Source organism: Notechis scutatus, chromosome 1 (assembly GCF_049901735.1).
Source record: "Notechis scutatus isolate UNSWTSFEM ecotype Mainland chromosome 1, rNotScu1.2, whole genome shotgun sequence".
NCBI classification, from domain to species: Eukaryota; Metazoa; Chordata; class Lepidosauria; order Squamata; family Elapidae; genus Notechis; species Notechis scutatus.
Window position 1 is genome coordinate 246962985 of NC_142009.1, and position 27241 is coordinate 246990225.

The 27241-nt window shown below is 38.7% G+C and overlaps 1 protein-coding gene across 3 annotated transcripts in view; it reads right to left on the bottom strand.

Moving 5' to 3' along the window:
• Positions 1–27241, bottom strand: part of GALNT18 (polypeptide N-acetylgalactosaminyltransferase 18) — a 342012-nt gene that overhangs the window by 212616 nt on the left and 102155 nt on the right. The gene's annotated exons all lie outside the window — the stretch shown is intronic.

The following is a 27241-nucleotide window of genomic DNA, read 5'->3' on the forward strand; positions in this document are numbered from 1 at the left end:
ACACCCAGGCAGCTTTCATGCCTAAGGCAGGACTAGAATTCACTCTCTCCTGGTTTATAGCTTGGTGTCTTAATCACTAGACCACGTTTTCCTGGAAATCACAAAAAAAGAGCTTTGATAGAGTATATCACCGTTCAAATCACTTACAGCAGGAGCAAGGAATCCTTGGTGAGAAACAAATTCTCTTGGAAGACTGTAAATTGCTGGGCCCTGACTTTCTCCAAACCTTTTCTCTTTCTCTTTCTGAGGACATATGGTTCTTGTCAAGAGTCTGAACTGACTGCTTGAAGAGAGTTTTGGAAATTAGGCTCTGAGCCAAAAGAAAATAAGAAAAGCACATGGGTTCCTTTGGCCTATAACTTAAAGAAGCCCAGTTATGCTAGAATATCTTATGCAGTTTTTCTATCTGTGCAGGCTCCTGAATTACCCCAAAATTGTATTATGGTTCAATCTGCAGAACAAGAGTAAAAAGAAAATGGGGAATTACGAAAGATAATGATCTGATTTCTGGTTTATAGGTATGGTTCTGAAATCATTTAATGTACTTAATTTTACATTACATTTACATTTAGAACTGTCGTGGCACAGCGGTTAAAATGCAGCATTGTAGGCTGTAGAAGGGGCTGCTGCTTAGAAGGGGCTGTAAAGCACTGCGAAGTGACATATAAGTCTAAGTGCTATTGCTAAGTGCTATTGCTATTACAATTGCCCATGTTTGGGCAATTCCCATGTAGTGTTGAATAGACAAGGAGGGATCTGCCCTCCCTCCTCTAAATTGGAACATAAGAAAACTGCCATACAGGCTCTTTAACCTACAACCACAATTGGGACCAGAACTTCTGTTGTTGTTGTTGTTTAATTTTTATTGTTTTTTAAAACAAACATAAACAAACAAAACATAAAAACATCAGGCCATCTTCCATATATGTACATACAATGTGCCAGTTTGTTTACAAATTGTTTTGTGCTTCCATTTTGTAGTCTTCAATTACAATTACATTGTATATGATCTCGTATTTTCAATCCAATATTAAATACATTAGTATCATTATTAATCAATCATTTGACTATACTTTTATTCATTCATGCTTTAGGAAATAATCATATTTTACTTAATTTGTTTTGTGACAATTCATATTATCATCCCAAATCTATCCTAAAATCATTTTGTAGATATAATAAGGAAAGAATACATCTTTATATATTTAGTATTTTCTAAAAGTCTAAATATTTCATTACTATACTTTATTGTCTAACCATTGATAGAATAGATCCCAAACTTTATAAAATTGTTTATCATCCTCTTCTCTAATTTCAAATGTCAATCTGCTCATTTCAGCACATTCCAATATTTTCTTAATGATTTCCTCCTGTGATGGTGTTTTCTCATTTTTCCAGTTTTTAGCAAATACAATCCTAGCCGCTGTTAATACATTTACAATCAGGTATTTCAAGTCTTTACTATATATTTCAGGTAAAATTCCCAATAAAAATATCTCTGGTTTCAAATCTATATGTTTTTTTTGTCATTTTTTCTAACCACATGTGGATTTTAGTCCAGTATTTTATTAGCATCCGCACAAGTCCACCACATATGGTAATATGAGCCAGGTGTCTGATGACATTTCCAACATTTTTCGGATTTATTCTTGAACATTCTTGCTATTCTTGTCGGGGGGGAAATGCCACCTGTAAAACATCTTATACAAATTTTCTTTATATGCTGTTGACATTGTCATTTTATAATATGCTGTTGACATTGTCATTTTATAATTTTGAGACCACAATTTTTGCCATTTCTCTAGATCAATCCCATATCCAAAATTCTTCCCCCAAGCAATCATAGTTTCTTTAACTTGTTCTTCTTCTAGTTTAATTTCTAATAAGTATCCATACAATTTTTTAATCACCTTTTCATCAGTACCTGTCAAAATCTTATCTAAATCAGTCAGTTTATCATAGAAACCTTCTGTTTTAGAATCTTTATCATACCTTGAATGTATTTGCGCATATGAAAACCAATTAATCTTTATACCTTGTTCCTCTAGTTTTTGTATAGATTTAACTTCACCCTTTTCATTCAATATTTCACCATATCTAACTGTTTGTTCCTTTTTGTATATTATAGGATAAGAAAATGCTTCAATAGTTGATAGCCAGACTGGAATTTTCAAATAACATTGTCTTTTAATCTTCTCTCAGTTTAACCACAGAGACCCCCGTACATAATGTCTTCTGTGTTTTAGTTCCTTTATACCATAAAAAAGCATGCCACCCCAACAACAGATCATGTCCTTCTAATGTTAACAATCTAGTATTTCTTAATGTTATCCATCCCTTAACCCACATCAAATTTGTAGCTTGGTAAGAACTTCTTGGTAAGAACTTCTGTTGTTAAGCAAGGCAATTAAGTGAGTTGCACCAGATTTTATGACTTTTGTCATGGTTGTTAAATGAATCACACGGTTGTTAAGTGAACCTGACTTCACTCATTGAGAAGCCAGCTAGGAAGATTGCAAATGGAGATCACATGACCATGGGGACACTGCAATGGTTGTGTGAGGACTGTTTGTAGTTCACTTTTTTCAGCGCTGTCGTCAGGGGTGGGCTGCTGGGAGTTCACATGGGGTTCAGGAGATCATCTAGCTAAGATTCTGCACAGTTCAGAGAACCCTCAAATCCCACTCCTGGCTGGGTTAGGGTCAGGGTTACCTCGCCCCTCCCAGGAATCCCGACGCGGCCCATTTTGGATGCAGGTAAGTGCAGGGCCTGCGTGGAGGCTCAAGGTGGGTGAAAAACAGGCCTCCCGGAAGTTTTGGGAAGGCTGGAAATGGGCCCGTATCCAGCTTCCAGAGAGCCTCCAGAGCCTGGGGAGGCTTTTTTGCCCTCCCAGAGGCTCGAGGAAAGGCTCCGGAGCCTGGGGAGGGCAAAAACGCTTCCCCCACCATGGTGCAGGAGGCCATCTAAGCCACGTCTGTTAGGGATAACATTGTTTACCTAATGTTTTGGTAAGATAATAAAATGATGAATCATGGTTTGTCGTAAAGTGTATGTGATCAAAGGAATGTAATTAAGGGTGCAGCTGTAAAGTACTATTAAGCGCAAGCCTTTGGCTTTTCTGGCGCTTAAACATTCTGAGGGAGGAAAGTGTGGATTCTTAGATATTCACAGAGGAAGTTGCAATTTTTATTTATATACTGCATTAAGCCACCCACCTGGTTAGTATCCTCGACAAACTTGACTGATTGGTTTACAATGACTTCATATATTTTGAGCCACGCCCTCTCCCCCAAAAAACTTACCCAGCATTTCCCCCCCACCAGGCAGAGAACCCATTGTTAAAATGTTTGAAGCCCACCCCTGCATGTCGTCACTTCGAATGATCACTAAATAAATGATTGTAAGTTGAAGACTTTACTGGATTAAGTCTTTGGTCTAACTAACATTTATCTGACTGACAGAGCTCACCAGGAATAGCAAGAATCCAAATAGGAAATTGCCAACTAGTCATTCTGCTACTGGGCTATATAGCCTTTCTGTATTCTCTAATAGAATTTCTGATCTTCTGATAATGGGAATTTATCAACTCATATTGCCATGGTATTATGAAAATGGGTGGTTTAGTTATTACTCTGTGATCCTACACAACTTTCTCAGTCTAGGCTGAGAATTCTCTTAACTTTTTGAAACTATCCTGTCCTTCCCTGTGGAGCATACTTGTTTTAGTGCCCTGCAAATAAATACTGATCAAAAATCTCATAGGTCAAAAAGAGGCTGTAGAAAATGCTTCCTTTAAGATAGGATTTCCCAAACTTAAAACATTCTTCTGGGCACCCATTTACTCAAGATGCTGAATGCATCTTTGCATGCAACTAACTGTTAATTATAAACTTCAAAGTATTTCTGTTTTACCATAGTCATTCTCTTTAGGTGACTCAGTCTGCTATCCTACCCCCGTGCTCTTCAAATACATTGAACTGCATTGCTCAAGTTTAATTATAAATTGTGTAACACATAAAGCCAAGATGCCTAGGGAAAGTGAAGCATACTTTAACAGTTATACACTCACAAAGAATTTACTAAATAAACCACAACTGGCTGAATTTCCATAACACACAGCTATAAATGATAGTTTAAAATCACAGTGATTAAGGACTGTTAGGCTGACCATTAAACTCAAAGTAATCAAATCATATTATCACCTATGAATTCAGCCATAGTCTCCCTGCATGTCCTGAGTGAAACTACTAATACTTGAGATTTTTGAATGATAAAGATTACAAACATAGATCTCAATATTCTATTAAGATAAGGAAGTTTGGGAAGAACCCAGCCTGACCGAGAGGAAGGATCAAGCACAGATCTAGCTGAGAGTCACTGTGCATCCGCAAAAGGGTGACACACACATACCTGCCAAGTTCCTTGGAGCCTTAAGCAACTATTCTCAGAATAGGGAATATAGACAATAGAATATAGAATAGGGCTGTAGACAAGGCAATGTCCTGTATTACAGGCAGAACATAATAGATAGCTCAAATGCTACACCTGTGGGCCTGGTTGTTTCTGCCTGACAAAGGGTTGTTTAACTTCAATTTATTAATATCAGCTGGGTTCACACATGACTTGGCTGGTTTCACACAGCCACCAAAAGCTAAAACCAAGTATCCTACATCTTGGCATAATGCAGTACTATAAGTAAAACCACCACAGTATGAGATGGTACACCGGGCAAAGGATGGATAGTACAGAAAAGTAAAGTTGGTTAAAATTAGACAAAGCAGATGGAAGCCAACTTAGATTGAATCCATTAAAAAAAGGATCAAAATATGAGATGATCGTATGGATAGGTTCTGATAAATCAGATCACCATCACTTCACCAGCAAGAAATTTGTCTGTAGCTAATACCTAATTCATTTCAAGTGGGAACTGCTGAGACAACTTGCCAATATAATTTGCAAAAGAACAGGATACAACTAAACCTGGAAATTTTTTCAGAGCAGCTTTAATTCTAACAAATAATTTCAATAAAATAGTAATGGTCTTTTTTATTGTTCTTTTTTTTTTAAAGGAGGGGGGTTAATTTCTGATTGCATTTCAGTTTTTAGCACTGCTGACCTTTCTAATACAAAGAAAACCCACTTGTGTATTTCTCTTTCAACTGTTGTTTGATTACAGCTATTTTCTCCAAGTTGAGAATTACTTGGCTTGAAAATAGAAAGAAATTTGCAGGGGACCTGACCTCGATTTCTGAATAGTGAAGCCTCCATTAGAGTTGTATCAGATCAACAAAACAGTGGATAATTTTGTAGGTGTTTAATCTAGAGAAAATCTAGTCTCAATCGGATGTTCTTCTAATAATCATGTTTACTGGAAGAAAGTTTCGCATTTGACCCCTTGAAATGGAGGAAATTCCCATTCTGTTCACAATGTTTTATTTTTAAACAATTATCTATATGTATTTAAATTAAGGAAAACACTTGGTATCTTTGCCTTTCAACTTCATTCTGAAAAATCTGTTAACTATGGAAAATAAGAACAAATTTGAGTTAGTCTTTTCAGGAAACATTACAATGATTCTGAAGTCTTTTTTATGACATTCAAGCCACTTCTAAATCAAAATTATTGTATTTGTATAAATTAAGATGGGAAAGGATTGAATCCACATGTAAAGAGGAAGGGGAAACAGAAGAAATACACTTTTTGGATTGCTTCAAAATTTCACAGGCATTTCCATTAAAAACTGCGAGGTTGATATTTAAAGCTCATTATAAAGTACAACAAAATGCTTTCACTAATTATGGAACATCTTGATTAAGATCAAAGCAACACACTAACACAATATATTTATTTTGTCAGTATAATCCCAATTGCACCTTCCTAAAAGCAGCCTATACTTTTATTTGAAAGCAACTATTCCATATGATCCCCAAGGTTCCTAATGAGACATAGAAACATTCTCTATCTTAATGTTTAGACTGAACCAGGGGTGTCCACAAGATCCAGCAACTTCCACCCCTTTCCAGGGTATGTGTGAGATCGTGGGGCAAAATTTGTACCACATAACACAAGGCTGTCAAACTCCCGGCCCACAGGCTAGATGCATCACGTGCTGGCCACATCCATGCCTGGTTTAGCGAAGGGGAAAAAAGTCTTGATATGTCACCTGACACCACTGTGATGATGTGAGTTTGACAGCCCTGACATAACACAATGTTGCTTTCATCATTTGCTACTCTTGGCCCAGAATCACTGACATCTGATGATGTGGCAACCAGAGTCTCCTAACCTGCTTCAACATCTCACAGAGGAATTTGGTTTTACTTTACTGTGTTAAATCCAGCTGATCATTCTTTTTATTCAGCAAATACTAGTTAAGAATCTATGAATTAATACAATCTATGAAAATAGCATATTGCTAAATAAAAAAACAGAGTCAACCTTATTTCTGGGAAATTATGTTGGTACTTCCATGTCATTTCTTCCGGTGATAAACACAGAATTGTTCTGTCATTGTCTGCACTTTTACAGTTTCATTTATAGACCTAATTTGTTAATTATTACCAACCAGTTCCAGCCCTGCTTAGCTTTTTCAACTTCAGCTTAGAAACTGAATAAATTCAGACAATTTTCTGAATTCTAAAGGATCAAAGAAGAATTAGATGTATTTGTTTCTTTCAAGTGCAGATTAATTTATTTCTTAAATTTTCATCAAAAAGTAACCATCGCAGGTGAGTAATAGTGTGCTATTTTAAAAATAAAATGGTTTCAAATGGAATATAATTAAATTCTACACATGTTTAATTCAGGTTAACAAAGAAGTTTGAACCATACTCTGAGCAGAATGCACTACTAAAATGTAGTAGATAAAATCAATCACCTAGGATAGCTAATATTCCTGATACTTTCCACCAACACTGGAGCTTAAGAAAATTAAGGTTATTAATACTGTCCTGTTCTTTAAAGACTATGTGGATAACATTGTGGTGCTATAGTAGGGAGTATGTTAAAGGAAGAATCTGTGGGAAGAAAATGTTGAACAACATTTATGTAAGAAGAGGACACAGCTCAGATGTGAGACTCTGTGGGAATATGGGTGTTTTCCAAGAGGCTGGCAGAATTTAGTTGCTTCCTGGGCTTTTATGCTTTCAGTTTTTAAGATTCTGCATTTACTGCATTAAATACATTTTCCTGAGATCCACATCATTTTTACTAGCTTACCAGCTATGTGGGACTTGACAGTAATCTTATTAATAGTCAGTCCATTAGAATTTATTAAAAATTAAATCAAATGTAATATTTTCCCAGGACCTTCCCATTGTTTTTATTCTTTTCTGGGAATGCTGTCCCACCCCCTCACCCCAAATGCTAAAGATCAAGTTCTCATCCTCAAAAACGTTGCACATCTTTAGCTTGGGAGTTTCCGCAAGAGACGGTCGCTCTCCAACTTGCAGAATTAGTTGGGTAGTCTTTTATAATTATTTTTACTTCAGACAATTTGAGATGATGAAAACGAGTCCAAAATTACTGAAGCTGCTCCTGTGGCATAAAAGAAAAATTATCGCATCCATGCAAAAAAGCAAAAAAAGAAAATTGTAACCTGGCATTAAGTACTTTATAGTCTTTTTGGTGCAGTGCTAAGAAATTTGATTTTATCCACATTTTATAGTAATTTTAGTCCTGTTCCCCTTTGTCATCTTAGAAACTTCCTTACCTGGATTGAAGTTCAACAGTCAGAAAGACAAAAGTTATCTTTCCCCCACAAACCACCCAAGCATCAAGAACAATAGAATCTTAGTTTCAGTTACACCATGGTTAAGGCGAAAATGGATCAGCTCAGCTCTCATGTTTCTGATGTTGTGTGGAGCCAAAGATGCAGAGCTGCTTTTGGAATGCCCTAGAAAAGAATTCTACACGGGTTGAGTTGAGCCCAGTGTCTGAAGGATTAGTGCTATCCTGATGCTTGCTTGCTCCACCAGAGTTGGTTTTTGGGAGCTCCAAGCAGTTCTAGCAGCTGGCAGTACCAACCAGAAAGAAAGCTAACTGGGTAAGCTAACCCCAGATGTGAATTGGGAATACAAAGGAGCTTGTAACTTGCATCATGACTCTCCAATAAAACAAAAAAATAAAATAAAAAAAAATAAAACAAAATAGAATGGCTACTGAGCTTTCCATTCAGGATGACTTTTGTTAATAGTGGCGCTTATTTTTTAGTGGTAAAAGGCCTGACCGTATTGTAGTTTATTCAATAAATTGCAGAGGAAACAAATCAATGGATAAGAAAACTGTAACGCAACCCTGGACCACCTTTGGCACTTTCAATTAAAGATTTGTTTAGTTAAACATTTCCCAGGTTTAATGAACTCTCTTGCAATATTATTAATTATAAACATCCAGGTTTTTCCCCAGTTAATTCAAACCATGTAACATTTGCTCAATGTCCTTCTCTACAATGCTGGTATCATTGTCTTGCTGTGTAAAGCCTTTGAACTCCAGGGGCAAATAACAAGTTTGCTACATGGAGCTTATTATCAACTGAAGTAATCTGCATATCAAGAAGGAATGTCATGGGGAAAAAAATCTTTAAAAAAAAAACACACACACACAGACACACCTTTTGATGTATTCTCTTTAAATCAGCCAAGCAGCAGCTGCGGTAATATTACAGTTCTATATTATACAAGACCAATACTGTGGAGAAACCAGAGGTAATTACAGACAAGGAAGCTTAATAGGATCCTACTGTGCAGTAGCTGTAACAATTTTCTTCACCTCTCACTGCCCTCCTTTCAAGGCTTACTGATAATTCATGCAGAGACTAATGCAATACAAAGGTTTTTAAAAGCTTTCCTGAAGCTTTCCTTTGATGGTTACCAGCATGTTTCTTTATCGGTCAACAGAGAAAGACAAACAGAATTGCAAATATTTCCAACTTTCATGCTTCTGTTTACAGGTAATCCTTGGTTTACAACCATAGTTGGAACCAGAATTTTCTGTTGCGAAGCAAAAATCAGCGCCTGCCTGATTTTACAATCTATTTTTTTTTTTTGGCTAGAGTTGTTAAGTGGATGACTGCAGTTAAGTGACTCATGTGGTTATTAAATCTGGCTTCCCCCATTGGTTTTGCTTGTTAGAAGATGGCTAGGAAGGTCACAAATGATGATCACCTGACCCCAGGATACCGCAAGTGTTGTAAATACATGCTAGTTGCCAAGCTCCTGAATTTTGATCATGTGACCATGGGAATGTTGCAATGGCTGTAAGCATCATGATGAGTCATACATCACTTTTTTCAGTGCTGTTGTAACTTTGAATGGTTGCTACATGAATGGTTATAATGGAGTACCTGTACTTGGTTTTCTTTTATTGGAGCAATGAAGAAAATCATAAAATACCAAAGATTTGCAAGTAGAAATAGAATGATTGTGACAAAAGAAAGCAAAGATAGTACCAACAGACTACTAAGGCCAGCGGTGTCAAGTTCACGTTGTCATCATGTGACGTATGACTTTTTCCCCCTTCACTAAAACGGGAAAAAGGAGGTGGGTGTGGCCAGCGTGTGATGCTTCTGGTCCGTGGGCTGTGAGTTTGACACCTCTGGCTTAGCCACAATCCCAAAACATCTGGAGCACCATTTGAACGCCATTGGCATTGACAAAATCACCATCAGTCAATTGCAAAAAAGCAACTGTACTTGCAACAGCTTACATCCTGCACTGATACCATCAAACAACATCTGCCTATCCCAGGTCTTTGGGAAGGTGTCAGTAAGTGGATAAAACTGCCAAATACAGTCTAAACATCTGGCTGACTATGCATCCAATCATAATAATATATTCAATATCAGCAATAAACTTGTGGAAAGCATTTATAAAAACTTCTTTGAGCTACGTTTGGAGGATCATTCAAAAGAATAAGCAATAATTGATACAGAACGAGATTGACAGATCTGTGATTCTTTGGGAGCATAAATATAATTGGTTCCCACAAGTTATCTACATTCTGAATCATTCTGATTGATCTTCATTATCTGTTAATATACCCATCATGTTTTCTGTATGGTTCTCTGGTAGTGTTCACTCCAAGAAAAAAAAACCAAACCAGGTATTTAATGCCCAGGCATGTAAATTATATTGCCTCAGAAGACGCCACTTACAATTTAATTTTTACTATCTATCCTATTGAATTTACAGCACATAAAGAAACATGAGGAATAAATCCAGGTTGAAATAAATCAGAGGAAATCAATGGCTAGTTATGCTGTAGCTATAATTTAAAAAGAATACAACTATGTAAACCACTTGTAGCTATGGTCAGCAATAGTCATAATGTTATCCAAATTTTTCCATGACATGAAAGAATTTTGGGGAACTCTGCCATCCCTATTTTACTTGTGGTGTTCAAGTCTGCATTCTGAACACCTTCAATAGAGTTTACTTCATCTCTTTTTAATTATGGAATGCTACTGGTTTACTTTTCAGAAACTTGGGATCTATGCAATTACTAAACAATACAGGTAGACCTCAACTTACAACAGTTCATTTAATGACCATTTGAAGTTACAGCATCATTGAAAAAAGTGACTTATGACCATTTTTCACACCTACAGACCACACCGGGATCTGACCATGTGACTGATTGTTTTGAGAAAGTAGAATAATGTTTATTTTTAATTACTGCTAATTACTTTTAATTAGTAAATGTGGGAGTCTTCAGAGTCAGTTTTCACCAGATCTGTGCCAATGTATTTCCAATAAAAGTGTTCTTTGAGGAATTCAATTGCCTCAAAGTATTGCTTGCTATGGGACTATTACTTGGAGCCCTGACATTATGCTCTCTACCCTGCAATACAAGCTATGTGATCAGATTATGCAACCTTGTCATGATTTGACCAGTTACTCAGTTTCTTATTCGATAAGGCTGGTGTTCTGTTGCATCATACAACAGGAATAGCTGAAAGTACTTGATATTCTAATCCTTAGGGAAACAACTAAAGCAGAGTTGTTCTTATAAATTCAACAACAACTTATAAAGTTGTTCTTCTTGTATATAGATACAGATGCCAAAGTTCAAGACATTTATTTTTGCCTGACAACTGTAGCTAAAAATAATGTGACATTTTAAGCATTTGAAGCCTTCAGGTAGTTTGAAAATTAATATATGCTGTCAAATTCCTTTCTTTTTGAAAGGAAAATTGGGGAAATATTAGTAAATAACAATTAACCCTTCCTTAATCATTCTTATAATTTTTTATAGGCACAATAATGTTAATTAGAATAGGAAATGACAAAGGTTATGTAATTCTCAGAATTTTGATCTGACAGATGACATTCTCAATTCACATATCGCTGTACAAAAGTAAAAATGCCACAGAAACAGAATCTGAAGAGACAAGACAGGATAGTAACAGAGAATGGTTAATAACCACATTTCCTAGCCGGGAAAATGTCTGCATCATTTATTGTTTTTTTGTCGCTTTTTTAACTTGGTCTTTTTACCAAATAGATTGCAAGTATATCCTTCTATCAGCCCAAACTTTATATATAAAATGTAGCTCTCAGTCAGCACTTAATCATCTCTATGAGATGGGAAACACATACATTGAATGAAGAAAGAAAGAAAGAAAGAAAGAAAGAAAGAAAGAAAGAAAGAAAGAAAGAAAGAAAGAAAGAAAGAAAGAAAGAAAGAAAGAAAGAAAGAAAGAAAGAAAGAAAGAAAATTTTACTATGGAAGCTTAACATTCAATACATATTAACACTTCAACTTTGACTAACTTTATTGTCATTTTGAGTGTACACTAATCGGCATATATTAAAATGGAATTTCATTGCATACAGTTCTCAAAGCACCTCCAATATACACTACATAAATATGACTAAATAAATAAACAAATTAATACAAAATTATGCATATACCCACATATATTATATGGAACAGTCTAGTTTGGATGTATACATTTACATGGTGAAAAAAACAATTCTTGGGAGTTTACCAGACAGATCATGGCATAGGGAACAAAGCTGTTACAGAATCTGGTAGTCCTGCTAGAAATATTTAGAAACACAACAGAAACAGACTGTGAAGTGGGTGTGTGGGGGGTTTCTAACAATGCTTTGAGCTCTAAGCACACAGCACTTATAAGCAGTATCCTGAATAACAGGAAGTGAGCTTCCTATAATCTTCTCGGTTGTCCTTACCACTATCTCTTTGGACTTTAAAAGGTTACTGTATCTGGGCAGAGAAAATCCAAATTGCTACTGGATTGCAGAAAATAACGCATGTTTTCTGAATTCCCTTTTGTATTATCTGGCCCCTATATGGATTTTTGCAGTCCAGATATAGTAGCCATAGTTGACTACCATGTCCCAACAACAAGATCCTATTCTTTTTTAAGTGTTCCTCAGTGTCAAGGCATAAGATTACTTCATTTTGGCTTACCAAATTACATCTAAATCTCCTCATAACATTATCCGTTATGTTATTATTTAGTATTATGTTCAAAGGTAGCCACTGTAGCTTATTCCATAAATCATGATTAAAAAGTCCTGTCATTATTCATATGCATTTTTTCTTTTGGGTAAACATAAATTCTTTCTGGTTTTTTTTAGTTTTTCTTACTCATCAAATATGCCACAAATATCCTTGGAGATGCTTTTTTTTCCACTGGTATGTCTAATGATTTTTTCCTCCTAACCTCTTATTACTTTCTGGATATCACATAGCATAAATGTTTATACAAGAGACCCCCAAATTCTACATTCAACCTTATAGATATCTGCAAGAGTTCACTGTGCCTAACCAGGTTGATTTAAATGAGATATGTGTGGCATGGACTAGCATGGCTGGCAACAAAAAGTTAAAAAAATTATAGTCCCAGATTTGTGATAGACACAAGGACCTTTATCCTCTCCTCCACAGAAATTTCTTTCAGCCAGATTGATAAACAGTGTGCTGTTTCCACCAAATTCCCAACTAAACTCTCACTTCTGCAATTCTGTGCAAATCCAACAATTATTTCTTAAAGAAAAAAAATAGCTCCTGAGAATTTCAGTAGGAAAAGAAATGGCACAATGATTGGGAGCAGAGGTATTGTCTAAACTCGGCAGCCATTGTTACCAAAATAACCATCATATTAACTCTTCAAATAAGAAATATTGAAGTAGTTAAACAGGCATACCAATGAGCCTTTAAAATGCCAAATTATTTCAACAAATATTTTAAAAAGAGTGTTTTGATGCCATTAAAATGGTGTTCATAACACTATGGCAAAACAAGGGGGGAAACTTTCCAATATAAAGCATAATCTTGAGTTAGATGGTTATTTGTTGATAATAAAGGATTGGAAAATGTGGTCCTGGTTGCTTTATTCAGAAAATTGAAAACATAAGGAGAAATCACTTAATATCCCTCTTGAGCATGGATAATGGAAAGTTATGTACGCTTACCATTTTTCCTTATTTAGCTTCCTTTCCTTTTAATATTGCTATATGGCACACAGTTAGATAATTAAAGCAAATGTAAATCCTGTACCAGTTAAGACGCATCCGCTACAATCCTAAATTAATTGGTCCTATTTCTGGTTAGAACTGAATTCATGTTTTATGCCCAAAGTCCTACAGAAGTAAGTGGATTTCTATCAAACTGTTCATCTCTACATCTACAGTTACAGCATGTCCATCAAGTTCTATTATAATTTAAATCCCAGTGTTTTCAATGCAATGAAACTGTTGGAAGAAATATTCACCTGGTTCAATTCCAAGCTGGGAGAAAGGCAGTGGAGACAAAATGGAGACTGGAGGCTGATTGGAAAGAGGGTCCATTTATTGATGAAGCAGAACCACCAAGCACATGTGATTCTGGGCAGCTGACAAAATGGAATTGAAAGTGGGTGGGTATTTATACTTTCTCTTGGGCTTTGCACTTGAACTTCCTGTTCCTGTGCAAGAACATGTATTCTATTGGCTCTTGTCAGACTCCTATGGGGTCATGTACAAATCCTAGGAGTTTGTCTGAGCTAAGTTTGGTTGGAATTTGAACTGCTGAGGTGGTGATGCAACTGAGATGAAGGGACTTCAGACAATTCCTATTGTGGCTGAGGGCAATCCTACCTTTGTTGGATCTTGGGTGAGGGCATTTGCTTATGAATAGTACTAGCTATCTCTTTATCTCAAGTGCTGACATCTGCTTGAGGGCTATTAAAAAAGGTGGGGGTTGCTTTTCAAGAGCATGTTTCTCCATTTCTCATCCAGGGAAATATAATATTCTGCCTTTTTAATATTTCTCAAAATATTTCATTCTTCTAGGAGCGGGGCGGGTGCTAACTTTCTACAAAACCTAACACATAAACTCACATTTTTCCATGCTGGAAAAGCTGCCTTTCCACAAAACCCAAATTGTGATCCTGATAGTGTGCCTATGTATACAAACATCAATCCATGTCAGGTGTGCTCTAGCCTTTGCTTCCTACTATGTAGGAAAAAGACACCTTTTTTTTTTCCAGACAAAGAGGAGGATAAATCTGGGGCTTAGATGAAAACTATGCAATTGTTTAAAAAATTGGGTTGGGGATTAAACTGATTAGATGATACACATACCCCAAGGTGTAAGTATCTCAACTGGTGGCAGGACCTGGTTCACAAGTATGATGGGGAGCAAGAAAGACAAATGAAGTAATATTTCTCATGATATCAGTGTGGAAGAATTTTAACTAATATACTTGTGTCAGATAGCAATAGCACTTAGACTTATATACCGCTTCACAGTGCTTTTACAGCCCTCTCTAAGTGGTTTACAGAGTCAACAATTTGGGACCTCATTTTACCCACCTCGGAAGGATGGAAGGCTAAGTCAACCTTGAGCCTAGTGAGATTTGAACTGCCAAATTGCAGGCTCTGTAGATGAAGACAGATGCAGACTTTGCATCAGGAGGTAAACTTAGTTGTTCCAGATACCTAAGTTTGGTCGTGACAAACCTGTATATGGGTAGGATTCTTCCAGGGCTACAGACAGACTGAAAAGTCAAATATAATCCCAGAAGAAAAGATAGTTGCAAAGGTAACCCACTTCCACATTGTTGCCAAACAAGCTACACAAATATATCCATAGTCATTAGGAGATGAGAACAGCTCAAGGGTGAATTGATTTTTGCAAGAGTAGATTTCTGCTTGTGCTACTTGCACTATAATCGCATCTCTGACTTTTACTCCTGCACCAGGCCACTAGAGAAATGTGATCCTGGGAAATAGTTTGGCTTCATATTTTTAGGTGCTCAACCAGAAAAAATAAATACCATGTAGTAGAACGATGTTAATCATTTGGAGGTGTCTAGAACATTAGGGCTCTTGAGCGCTTATCTGGACACTTTTACAAAATTAGTGGCAAGTGCTAAGGACTTGGCTTCCCAATCACCAAGGGAAACTAATCAGACTAACTACTGCAGACTACTGAACAGTTGGATCAATATGTTATTTGTCCTTCCAGTGCTGAACAATAAGTCTTTCAGCTGTAAGTAAGATACCAAAAATCCACTTCTTTGTCCAGATGTCAATTCTCATGTGATAGGAATATATTTTTTTCTAAAATGAACATCTGAAAACAGGAACCCACAATTTTCTATCATACAGCAATACCCATTTCACAGGGAGCAAGCAGATGGAACTCTCAGACAAACATGTTTGTCATGAAAAGGAGTCCAAGGCCACATGGAAACTGCAAAGTGCCATCATATGGGCCACCTGCTGAAGTTTCCATCAGTAGTGGATATCAAAAAATGCTCCATGAATAGAAAAACAACTTTCATTAAAATTGGCACACAAAACTCTTGTAAAAATTCAGAATATTTGTAGGTCGCCTAACAATGATACAACAAAGGAATCCCTGTAACTACAACACTGTTTGATTAGTAGCAAATTCTAGCAATTTCAGCAAGGCCAGACAGCCACAGATATTTATGTGTGTGAATTTTAAGGCTTACAAAAGCTGCATAAAATTCCCTATAATCAAGGGTGGGATTCAAATTTCTTAACAATCGGTTCTGTGGGCATGGCCTAATTTGTGGGTGTTACTTGGTGGTCATGTGATTGGGATGGGAGTGGCTTGCTGACAAGGTGTGGCTAGGTAGTCATGTGACTGGGGTGAGCATGGCCAGGTGGCCATGTGACTGGCAAACCAAATGTAAGTGGTCCTCGCTTAATGACCAGGTCCTTGCTTAATGGTCAGCTGCTTAGCAAGTGTTTTTTGCCAGTTTCCAAGGCCTGGGGAGCCCTGGAGAGGGCAGGGCGAGGTCCGGGCAGGTGGCCATGTGACTGGCAAGCCAAATGTAAGTGATTGTTGCTTAATGACCAGGTCCTCACTTAATGGCCAGTTGCTTAGCAAGTGTTCTAATTTACAACTGACCTCCACAGAGCTACTTGGCCTGTTTTTGGTGTTTTGACAGCCACACACACACAAATACACACACACACACCCTTCTAACCCTGCTATTCTTTAATTCTGTAAGGATCTCCTGCTGGAGCAGGGGGTTGGACTCAATGACCCCCAAGATCCCTTACAGGCCAGCCCTAGATTGCTGTGCTGCTTCAAAGTCTTCTGAAGCCAGGGTTTATGTCCTTCCTTCCTCTCCTTTTTCTCTCTCTCTCTCCCTCCCTCCTTCCATGTGTTTATGTATCCATTCATATATCTCATTTACTTTCTTCTCTCTCCCTCTTTCTTTCTTTCTTTTCTTTCTTTCTTTCCCTTTCTTTCTGCCCCTTCCTTCCATCCCCCTTTCTTCCTTTCACTTCCTTTCTCTCTCCCTTTTTCTTTCTTTCCCTTTTCTCTTTCTTTTCTTTCTTGTATCTTCTTTCTCTCTCACGTTCTTTCTCTCTCCCCTCTCTTTCCCTCTCTTTCTCTCTCTCTTTCTGTATCTCCCTCTCTTTCTCTCTCCCCCTCCCTCTCTCCCTCTTTCTCTCTCTCTCTTTCTGTTCCTTCCTCATCCCCTCTCTCCTTCTAAAGCTAGGAAGCCCACCTGAAACACACACATATACACACACACACAGGGGTGGGATTCTCCCAGTTTGGCCTTGTTCTATTGTACTCTGCCCCTCAGAGAATAAGCCTGCAGGCAGGGACTATGCTTTTTAATCTTTGTGCAGGGTCTTAAAAAAAAATACAATCAATCAACAGAAACAAACGAGGCAGCTTGGAAACAAGAGGATGTTCAGAGCAACCACAGTTCTACAATATCATAGGATAAGAACATCCCAGAAGAAAGGCAATAGCAGGAAGGAAGGAAGGAAGGAAGGAAGGAAGGAAGGAAGGAAGGAAGGAAGGAAGGAAGGAAGGAAGGAAGGAAGGAAGGAAGGAAGGAAGGAAGGAAGGAACCCTCTACTGAGGGCTGCAGAATCATGCAGCCTTTAATGTTTCAAATTGATGACCCTTCCTAGACCCAACTGGTGCTTCTTATTGTATCTACAGTACATGAGTTTCAGTCCCAAAGATGCTCCTTCTCCCCAGGAGCCCAACCTTCAATTCTGGATGAATACTTCTGCACCCTTTCACTCTTTGTTCCTCAACATCCTTCTTACATTGGATCACAAGCTATTGAACCAGATCAGAACCAAGAACAACAGTTGCAGTTAGGTAAGTGTAAAAGAGACTGGAGACTTTACAGCCTTCAAACCCCAATCCAAGATGGCAGGCAAAACAGGAACCCTGACACTGATAGCCGGATATTATTTCTTTTCATTGTGTCTCTGTATGTGGCATTGTTGCAGAGAACTTACACAAACAAAACAAACTTTACAAGAATAATAACATCTTTAGAAATGTTCCTTTCTTCAAAAACCAGACATTAGGAACTGTGAATGGAGAAACTTTATTATTTACTTAGACTCTATTTAACCTCAAGAATTCACCTGAAGGTAATAATCAGGCAACCCAAGACTGACATATCAAAGTTAACGACTTCCATGAATGAACACAAAAAATATTTCAGAAATGTAACACTCAAACATCCCATGCTCTTAACAAAAATGAATTTGTAGCACAGAAGAGAAAATTCCAAATTTACAGATATTGTAAACAAAAGGTTCCTAATGCAACCAGGATCGGATGCCTGTATGCTGACTTTCTATATGACCCCATTATTCCTTCCATCTCTGTCACTCTGGGGGCAGCCACCCAGGGGTGGGATTCTCTCTTTCTCTTTCCCCCTCTCTCCCCCTCTTTCTCTCTCTTTCTCTCTCTCTCCCCTCTTTCTTCCTCTCTTTCTCTCTCTTCCCCCCCTCTTTCTTTCCCTCTCTCTTTCCCTCTTTCTCTCTTTCCCTCTCTTTCTCTCTTTTTCCCTCTCTCTATTCCCCCTCTCTCTTTCCCTCTCTCTCTTTCTCTCTGTGTGTTTCTCTATGCTCTCTCTCCACCCATCTCTCTCTGTGTGTGTGTCTCTCTCTCTGTCCCTCTCCCTATCTTCCCCTCTCTCTGTCTCTGTCTCTCTCTCACACAGAGAGAGAGGGGATGTAGGGAGAGGGAACGTTCTCTTTCTTCCACTCATGCTGCTGGATCCGACTGGGGGAATGCCCAGATGTGCTTTCCTCTTGCTGCCTCTGGAGCTGCCCAAGCAAATGTCCCACTGCCGGCGCGTTTCCAGGACACATTGCCACCTCTCTCTGTCTCTCTATGGCTCTCTCCCCTACCCCCTGTATCTCTCTCTCTCTCTGCCCCTCTCCCTATCTTCCCCCCTCTCTGTCTCTGTCTCTCTCTCTCACACACACACAGAGGGCGAGATAGGGAGAGGAAACACTTCCACTGCACACGCACAGAGAGAGGGGGGGGGAAGGGAGGGGTGGCTGTGCGTCCTGGAAATGTGCCGGTGGTGGGAAATTTCCTTGCTTCAGAGGCAGTGGCATAAGAGGACACTGGGGCATTCCTCCGGCCGGATCCAGCAGCATCAGGATAAAAAAGAGAATGTTCCCTTCTCTCCCGGCTAGTGCTGCCATGGCCCCGCGGCTTCTTCATGGCCAGGGGAGAAATAAAATGTTCCCTTCTCTCCTGGCCAGCACGGCCATGGCCTTGCAGTGGAGGGGCAGCTAGCTAGCTAGGTCGTGGGGAAGCGAGCCAGGCCAGACTGGGGACGGGGAGAGGGACAGCGCAGTAGCCTAGGCTGGCCCAGGAGTCGACTCAACCGGGGCTTGCTTGTAGGCTCACTCAGCTAGGGAGATCAGGGCCGTGGTGGAAAGCAGGCAGCAATGGTGGGTGAAGGCAGGTGAGCAATGGCGGGCAAGATGAGGAATAATGGGGCAGAGCGGGAGGTGGGCGGGCAGGAAGGGATGGGGCCAGGCAGGAGCACGATTTACCAGCTCTCCGAACTGCGCAGACTCATAACATCTGGTTCTGTAGAACCGGTCCAAACCGGTAGAATCCCACCCCTGCCTATAATGAAAAAGAATATTTATCATGCAAATGCTGAGCTGTTCCTCTAAAAAAGAAGGAACTTTAACCAAGACTTTTTATTTCTTTAACAGTTATCTGATACGGGTACCATTATAACTATAAACTGAAACATTACAACTAATAATTTTGAAATATATGTTGATATCCTTTTATGTTAATAGCATATTTAAATAATATTCATTTAAAGAAAATTAAATCTTTCAACTTAGGAAACTTTCCCTAGCACGAAAACCTAACTAAGATGGCTTTTCTTGCTCCAACACTTAGCAGTCCTCACATTAATCTGGTATTATGCAAAACCTGTTGTTGTTTTTCAGAACCACCTTACCATACAGTAAGTGTACTGTCTAGCTATTTAATATAATGTAAAGAAATTAAAATAATGGAGAATCTGTGGCCCTTTATAGTTGCTGAATTGCAACATCTAGTGTTTTTTACTCTTGCTCATAATGGGTAAGACTGCTGGGAACTATTGTTCAACTACATCTGAAAGGCCTAGGTTCTTCCTCTTCCCGTAACAGGATATTTTTAAACAAGAAAGCAACAACAAAGGAATAGAACTGTATTATTTCCAACAAAGTATATAAATAAGCAATTAATCTACTCAAAAGTAGAAGATAACTTTCATCCGAGCCGATTTCAGATGCTCTAGCTAATAAATATTTGACATCTGGTGTATCAGAACAGATACATTAGATGATATATAAATAGAGAAAACAAAACTTTAAAAAATAATGCTTACACTGAGATAAACTGAAATGCAACTGATAATTTTATATGTTATGGCAGAATGTCAACTGGGCAACAAGCTATAATGTAGTTTCTGTCAAAGGAACAGGATTTTTCAAGACTGAGCCAAAAACAGACTATTACAGGATTGATCAATGGAGAGTACATACAGTATTGTTTGACTTCCACATCTGTAGTTCTTCACTTAAATTTGTACATGCAAAGGCTTTATATTTTAATAAAAACTGGACATACCACGTTTTTGTGGTTTACAACTGGTTTAAAAAATCAATGTGATATGTGTGGGTCTAAGTCTGGATATCTCCAGGGCTGCTTTTAATTATTTTTGCTCATCCAGTAAGATTTGCCATGATGGACCAGCTCCAGGTGCCATTACTGAAAGAAATTCTATCCTACAGGACCCCAGAAGTGTATCATTTCTATGAAAACCTCTTATCTCCAGAATGACCAGCATGGCCCAGATCTTGTTGTTCTTTCCTACGAAAAGAAAGAGAAGGGAGAGAGGAACAGGTAGGAAGTGAAAGAAAGAAGGGAGAAAGGAGCGCAAGAAGAAAGATTCCTGATGCCCTGTGCCAGCTTCCTACAATGGGGAAACCAGCAGGAAGTCGCAAGTCATCACTAGTGTTTTTTTGCCCACCCTTGGCCATTCTATTTCTCTCCTTAGGTAAAAATAATAATAATCTCCAAAATGATGATCCAATGGGGCAAAGGGCCATCTAGCTCAAAACAAATTTTTAAGTGAGTTTGCTATAAAACTGAATGATGCATATTTCTGAACCCACCCATCCATGGATGAGTTATTTTACAGTGTAAGGACAATAGAAATCAAATAATATTCACATTCCTTCCTCTATCTTATTAAAATTTAAGAGAAGAAAATTTGAAATCATCTAGTGCCCTTAAGACTGATGCAAAATATAATAAACTCATACATACAAGTAAGTGAAAGGAGCACATCACACACAGCCTATCATATTGGTGCGCAAAACCTTATCATAAATGTTAAAAGAACTTACATGCCTGTGGCCCATCACTGAATAAGCTATCATTGAATGGTAAAAGATTCACATAGAAACACAAGTAGAAATTTCTTCTTCTATACTGATCAAATGGACCTATACCAGTAATAATAGTTCTCATGTCTGCTGTTTTCATTTTACCTCAATTTTATTCAAATTTACTGAGCTTAGATTCTCTCTCTTATTTTAAACATATGAAATAGATTACCCACACATACACGCCTTTCCATTCTATCTGTTCTCAAGTCCCACATTTCAAACAACTGCTGTCTTATGCAAACAGTTCCCTTTTAGCTAGAAGACTTCATGTAAACTCACTGTAGAGCAACGACTTGTCAAAAACAGTTTGTTATGTTGGGAGCACAGTGTTGTTCAGTGTGCCCAATCCTGGATCAAAAAACTGTCCACAATGTTACTTCATAGAAAAGCCAATGGTCTACTTTCCACAATTATTGATGCTTACTATTTTGACAGTTTTGATCCTGAATGCCTTTTCATCTTCCATAAAAGCTCAAATTAATCTCAAAGTGGCTATTTTAAAGTTAAGATCATCCCTAAAGTGCTACATTAATTCTGCCCTAGGATAGAGGCAATAGAGGATGAAAAGCATTTTGCAGTTCATTCTGAAACACAGACATGAGCAATACAAAGTCCTGTCTATACCTCATTTCTAATCTCATGCTTTCTGGGTGTGAATTCCCATGAACCCCAGGCCCAGCAGACTGGCTCTGGGGGACTCACTACCTATAAACAAAACAAAATGCTCCACTGAATGTCAACAACGTAACATGGAAAGAAATGATTCAGTTAACAAGCAAGTATTCTCTATGAAGAGTTTTGATCTTGGCCAGAAGACAGAGAAAGGGCACTCCGGATTATTTGATTTAGAATTACAGAGAAGTGCAATGCCATATATTTGTTTTACAAAATTGTAAAGTATTAGCCCTTGTTGATAATACTTAAGAACTGGCCTAAGTTGCTTTCTAACTAAATTGTGAGAAAAAATTGAACAACAACAACACAAAATGGTTGTGAAGAACTGCAACACTATAGGTGGTACAATGAAGGAAAACAATATTATGCTTCAATTGTATCACTCCAGTTGTACCCAGAATTTGATTCGCTGTACTTTAAAATTCTGAGTTAGATAATTTAATCTTAAAAAAGGAGGAATAGGTGAGTTAATTTGCTAATTACAATATGTAGCTATTCACAGTACTAAAACATTAGCAAATGGCAACAAAAGCCTGTTTATGAAATATGTATTGCAATTTTTGTGCTTTTTGCTATTTTATGAAGTACGACATACTGAATATATCAAACTTTGGTTGTCTTGGGAAAATAATTCTGAAGTCATAGGCTATAAGAAACTAACGTATACTCAAAGCAGATGGTATAATTAAAGTGACACAGCTGAACTATAAGTAAATTTTATGTTCTCAGTGAATTATTATCTTTACTGATGGAGAATATATGTGACTAAGTGTACCTACACACACACACACACACACACACACACACAAACTGGATTTTTCTTAAACCAAACCACACTATTTGCAGACCCATAATGGGTCCAGATTTATTTACCCATTGAATCAACCAGTCATCCAGTGTTAAACAGTTCCTTTGTAAAACAATTCTAGCCACTTTAAAAGGGAGGCTTGTACCTATCATCCAATAAGTTAGTTAAAATAATTAGCCAAAGAATAATTGCTACTTAGAAGGAACCTTTAATCAGTTCCTTCTGTTTAATTCATATTACAATGATGTAGATAAGCCTTTACAATGCTTTGGCACAACCAGTGATAAAACAATTCAAATTGGTTATTTGTATGGGGGGAGGGAACCTGTGGGCTGTCACGGGTGTAAGCCAAAGCAAATTAAAAATATCCACACACAAAAAGTAAGGTAAACCCTTCCCTTACATCAGAAGCAATCCAGCACTCAAGTTAATTTCACCTGCAAAATGCTGTATCTTTCAAAACTTCAAGGTCCACAAGCTTACATGTCCACATGCACATTCTACTGCAGGTGTGTCAAACTTGATTTCATTGAGGGCCACATCAGGGTTGTGTTTTGACCTCGGGGGGGGCATGGCCAGGGTGAGTGTGGCCAGGGTGAGCGTGGCCAGTTTGACGTCACTTGTGTGATCAAATGCCACTTTTGTTAGTAGTTTGTTTTGCTAGCACTCTGCCAGCAAAAACAGAGCTCGGGAGGGGCTCACATGGCTCTCCTGGGTTCCATTTTGGGCTGCAACAGCCTCCTGCAGCCCGCTGCCAGCAAAAAAAAGGAGCTTGGGAGGGCCACATGTGACCCTCCTGAACTCCATTTTAATTGGCAGAGGCACAGCGGACCGGTCCTTTGCTGTTTTCAGGGCAGCCCCACGGGTCAGATCTAAGCACCCTGAGGGCTGGATATGGCCCACAGACCTTGCGTTTGACACCCCTGTTCTACTGTTATATTTAATCCATGTCCTGCCTCACAAATACGGTGGAGCAGCATATGAAAACAGAAAGCCAACATCTAAAACCATATAAAGAACTCAATTGGCCATGGACCACTTCAATAATTGTTGCAATGACCTGAGAAGCAGACCATTCCAGGAGAAAAGTAAGATCACAAAGCAGTGAATGCAATACTCCATTCCACGGAGAGATTTTATCTATCTTGCCAAGTCCTTTTCTAGAGGTTCAACTGGATTTAAGTCTAATCATCAAGAAAACTAAAAGTAGACTAATCATAATACTTAATTCTTACGTAGTCCACCATATCCAGTCACCTTATCCAAAAACCTAGGGATTTTTGGCAGGATTCTGCCTAGACATGGAGGGAAATCAAACATAGAGGGTGTCAGGGCTCCAACAAATCTCCCTCATTCAAAGCAAAAGTCTCTAGCCGCATCTCAGAAAAAGTAAATTGGTTTATTAGAAATTGGCATGTTGGTGCATGGCTGGGTGTAACTGGTACTAAATCACATTATACATTTCCCCCTTGACCCTGGTCTTTCCCGCACCCCCCTGGATGTGACTCCTCCAGTAGGACACATCAGTCTCCAAGAGTCATCCATCATGCTCTCCAATAACCTTCTTATGCTCTGACAACTTTGGGCTGCTGAGTTGATTATCTAGGCATTCAAGAATGCCTTGTTTTCCCACACTCTTTTTCTGGCAAAGACCAAAGGAGTATCTTTTTAGCTGATAGAGAGGTTGATGATGACTTTGAAAATTAGTTTTGTTGCTAGAATTATCTATGTAGCATTTTAATATGGGAAGCATATGCAGGTAGTCTTCGACATACGACCACAATGGAGCCCAAAATTTCTATTGCTGGGTGAGACATTGCTAAGTGAGTTTGCTCCATTTTTGCACCTTTCTTGCCACAATTGCTAAATGAATCTGGCTTCCCCATTGACTTTGCTGGTCAGCTGTGATAATGTGTCGTTGGCAATCTCTTTAAACATTGGAAAACAAAAGATGGATGCAGAAGCAGATGAAATATTCAGAGCTACGCGAGAAGACATAAACTACCAAGAGAGGTACACATTGGATTCCTCAAAAAAAACAAGAGATGAAATACTTAAAAAGGCAAGAGATGAACAACATCACTGGCCAGAGGTCACAAAAGGCCTGGGACACTGCAAGTGTCATAAATATGAACCAGTTGCCAAGCATCTGAATTTTGATCATGTGAACACAGGGATGCCACAACAGTCGTACATGTGAAAAACAGCCATGTCACTTTTTTTCAATGCCACTGTAACTTCAAACCGTCACTAAATGAACAGTTATGTCGAGGATTACCTGTAGGGGGTTAAAATTTGATTTCATTGAGGGCTGTATCAGGGTTTTCTATCACCTCGGGGGTTGGGTGGGCATGGCCGGGGTGGACATGACCAACTTGATGACACTCATATCAGGGGCATCCCTCCTAGGCTCAATTTTTGGCTGTGACAGCCTCCTGCAGTGCTCTGCCGCGCAGCCTTCCTGAGCTCCGTTTTCGCTGGCAGAATGCTGCAGGAGGCCGTTGTAGGTGAAAATGGAGCTCGAGAATGCCGAGCACGGCCTCCCAAGCTCTGTTTTTACTGTCAGAAGCACCCTTGCTGTTTCCAGGGCAGCCCTGCAGGCCAGATCTAAGCACCCCATGGGCCAGATCTGACCCGCAGGCCTTGAGTTTAGCACCCCTGCTGTACGGGATAGTTCTCGTGAAATACCCAAAGGCCTTTTACCTGAAAGCAGAGGAAATGGTATTGTTTGATTCGGACTAGATCCATTGTATTCAACTGCCAGCAGAGTGAACAGACTGGAACAGAAGACTTTACACTACTGCTGTCAGATAGATCCCTGTGTGTGATACTGCCATTCATCTGGGGGGAAGGGGGTATGTAGTGTTTAGATGTATTGTTTAGTTTACTGCTTTCTTCCTTGCTTGTAACTTTTCATTTTATAACTTTTATCCTGGCACTTGAGCACTCTGAGATTTTCTCACGTTTTGAGGAATGTGAAAGGAGGAGGAGGCCATGTGGATTGTTTCCTTCTGAAAAGGAGCAGAAGGTGACCCTTCTGAGAATGCTAGCTTATCAGGATCCCAGGACAGCCATTACAATGACATCTCAACACCTGTGGATTGGGTGAATCCATGTCGGACTGAAGGGAGGGGGTCTCTAATTCCGATTATTCTAACTGTGTGGCCGGAGGTAGCTCAGAGTCTGCTTTCTTTTGTCCTGCTATCACTCCTGCTCAATAAAAGGTTCTTTTTGAAATGCAGAAGTTTCAAGAGTCTTCACTTTCTTGAGTGAGGAGAGAGAGGCCAGACCTTACAATTGCACTGTTTCATGCTGTCTGGGGAATTCTGGAAGTCCACATGTCTTAAAAACAGCGAGGTTGAGTAATGCTGCAAGAAATCTAGAGGATGCAGTGTGTGTGTGGTTCCTGCCTCTCTCCCCCTCATTCCAATCAATCATATCCGATTCTCTGAGACTGCCTGGACAGATCCCAGCTGTTTTCTCGGCAAGGTTTTTCAGAAATGGTTTTTGTCAGTGCTTTCCTCGGGAATATGTGGTTCAGTAAAATTTCAGGCCATTTTCTTGTCTGCATTAATCAAGCAATATTCAAATCCATACAGTTTTTTTAGGAGATTTTTTTTTACAGATTATTTAACTTTGGTTTTTTTTTTTACAAGTATATAACAGCTTGTATTTTAACAAACATCATGTCTGCATCTTTCACTAACCAGTGTAGCTGTAATCAGAAATAGCCTAAGACATTTATGTCTGTGGAGATTCTCAGTCACTCAGAGGTCATAGTTTTCTCAAAAGTGCTTTTTTCTTTAAAAGGCAACTAGACTGTTTTTTCCTTGAGGAGGAAGAATAAAAATGTTTCGCTTCTCATCCAAGAAGCTTCATCAGTTCTGATGGTTGATCATCTGATGATGAGCAGTTCTTATCAGTTCTTTATGTTTTAGGGTTGATATTTACTCTTTGGCTTGCAATGTCTTTTAAAACTGGCCTGTAATGAGAGCTCTTATTTTTAAAAGTTGCTACTGCTGTTTGTATGCAACTGCTGCCATTGCTACTTTTTCAGATTTGCACATTTGGTGTTTTGCTGGGAGAGAATAAACGCTGTGGACTGAGTTTGTTTTAGAGTGAAGAGCAGTGGGGTCAAAAAGTTCTAAATCCCTCCCAAATGAATCCATGACATGTCTTACATGCTCCCAGATCTTTTTCTGGAAGGTCACTGTTAAAAAATAAAAGTGGAAGGATGAAACCTCTTTCTACTTAAGCATGAACACTGAAAGAAACCCAGTGAGGTTACATTTCAATTCACAATAAAAGATTTGTGATAATGTGAGTAATATAATACAAAGAGCTCTCCTTGTCAACAATCTTGGGGCAGATTGTTCTCTATTCTCCATTGCCTGCCTGAAGGGGTTGGATTAGGTGACCCTCAAAACTCTTATGTATGCAATATTATCTAAGTTTATTCATAAGGCAAACAGTAGTATCTGACAAGCCTTTCCGGGAGATGTTCACCTAGAAATAGTCTAATATCAA